A 2,358-nucleotide genomic window follows, 5' to 3' on the forward strand; every position below is an offset into this window, starting at 1 on the left:
TCCAACGGCATCGACAAGTGGCCTTTTGCCCCTGGGCGTCAAGTTATTGTTCTCATCTTGAAGGCCAACTTCGTTGTCAATAGGTAAGGCCATTAATTTAGAGTTCGTCGTCGCTAATCCGAAATCAAAGACACTTCCAAAAACAAGCGTAAAATGGTGTGTTTTACAGAGATTCGTATCAAATAACCATTGTTATCCTTATCCCAACGGTGGGCGCCAAACTGTTTACCTGAAAAACGGATAGAGTTGAATTTGTACGTAGTTCTAAGGGTACGTGGTATAACTTGGCACAAATCGTAAAAGTAAGTAGGAATATCTTGTATTGACTGTAAAGAATGAAATACAAACAAAGTTTAATGGAGGATGATTTATGGATAAGCAATATGGGTCAATGTATAAAGTTTAAAAAGGATAATCTCTCAATATGAGAGTGTCTCCACAATATCTGAGTTATGGTTTATTAATGCCTTAATAGTTGGATGGCTACTGAAATAATAGTCATCCCTCTTATAGTGGAGGGATCCTATTTTGGATATAATTAAAAATACATAGTAGAGAACTCATGATAGATTTGCTTTTCCCTAATTGCCGTCGAGATTCTCTCCCTTAGTGCGGCTGTAACGACTCTTGTCCCTTAGCTCGATCTTGATCGGGCTTGATGTTGATCGATCTCCAGATTTAGAGCTCGATATTGACTCGAGCTCGATATTGACTCGGGGTACGGTATTGATTCGGGCTCAGTATTGGTCGGCCTTTGTCTCTTAAGCTCAATAATGTCGCTTCCCATCATAGTTCAATTTAGATTCGAGCTCGATAATGACATCGAGCTCGGTACTAATCAGTCCCTGAAGCTCGAAGCTCGGTAACCTGGCTTCAGATCTCATCTTGATATTATGAAGACGCTCTTCGGTCCATTATGTTCCCATCTTGACCAGTCGTACGAAGGTCGAAATCGGTTTTGACCGTATACAGTTCTATATCTAGTCACAGTAGTTGGGACAAAAGAAATAAGTTTTAAGCGTGTTGAAGATTTTAGAAAGAAAAATACCTCATCGTATCATTCTTTATGAACCATTTTACGTGCATTATTTTCTTGTTACTTTATTCAAAAAAGAAGATATATATTTATTAGTGCGAGCGATACCCTAAAATAAGAAAAACATTTGCTTTAGGCCCCAAGATTACTATCTAATATATAGTAAATAATTTATATAATTATTTCTTATCATTGATAAAATTAATTTCCTTATTTTCATATTAATATTAAATAACTTGATTTCTTCTTCTCACTAATTAGTATAACCTAATTATTAATTTTTTACCAATCTTATTTTGGCTTTTTGTTGAATTCTTTTTCTCAATTTATTAGTTAGTCACTTAACTATATCTAATAATCCAACTTATCATTTTCTTTTACTCTCATAAATTAAATACTTTTTGGGTTCTCATTTCAATTGTGATGCAATTAAACACACAAGTAATACAACAAACAAAGTATGCAACGTTTAATTCATTCAGGTTCTTATACTTCATAAAATCATGTTTTCATTTTTTCCATTCCTCATACTTAATTGCCTATTTGTCGAACAACAATGCTCATTAAATATTTTATAAAATACAGAGACGGCTCAATAGTATCGGAGGCCTAAATGATAGGTTTAAGGTTTTGTTTTAGGCCTCCGATGCTATTGAGCCGTCTCTATATTTTATATTTGGATATTATTATAATTTGTTATCTTAAACCTATCGTGACATAATATGAAGCCATTCTCCGGACCTTTCATAACGTGAATGCAAGATACTTTTTGTACTAGGCTGTCTTTTTATATATTATATCAAATACTAAAGAATAAATTGTGAATTATTGCACATTGAAACTTTTAGTACCAATGAAAAAAATAATGCAATTTCTGAAAAAGATAAAAGAGAAGCTCACCTTTCATAACGTGAACGCAAGGAAAAAGTTTAAGCATACTGAACTTGTGAATTATTGCACATTGAAACTTTCAGTACCAATGAAAAAAATAATGCAATTTCTGAAAAAGATAAAAGAGAAGCTCACCTTTCATAACGTGAACACAAGATACTTTTTGTACTGAGATGTCTTTTTATATATTATATCAAACGCTAAAGAATAAATTGAAAGGGAAGGAATACATTTAAGCTCACTTGTCCATGTACTCAACTGGAAAAAGATTAAGCATACTGAACTTGTGAATTATTGTACATTGAAACTTTTAGTACCAATAAAAAAAATTATTCAATTTCTGAAAAAGATAAAAGAGATGCGTCTATCGGGAGTCGAACCCGGGTCTATTGCTTGGAAGGCAATTATCCTAACCATTGGACTACAAACGC

At 33.3% G+C, this 2,358-nt stretch overlaps 1 non-coding gene across 1 annotated transcript; it reads right to left on the reverse strand.

Annotated features, from left to right (window-relative positions):
- Positions 1–2,286: 2,286 nt before the first annotated feature.
- TRNAG-UCC (transfer RNA glycine (anticodon UCC)) lies at positions 2,287–2,358 on the reverse strand. Its single transcript has one exon. It is a non-coding gene; the product is annotated as a tRNA-Gly (tRNA).

This window comes from Nicotiana tomentosiformis, chromosome 11 (assembly GCF_000390325.3).
Source record: "Nicotiana tomentosiformis chromosome 11, ASM39032v3, whole genome shotgun sequence".
Lineage (NCBI taxonomy): Eukaryota > Viridiplantae > Streptophyta > Magnoliopsida > Solanales > Solanaceae > Nicotiana > Nicotiana tomentosiformis.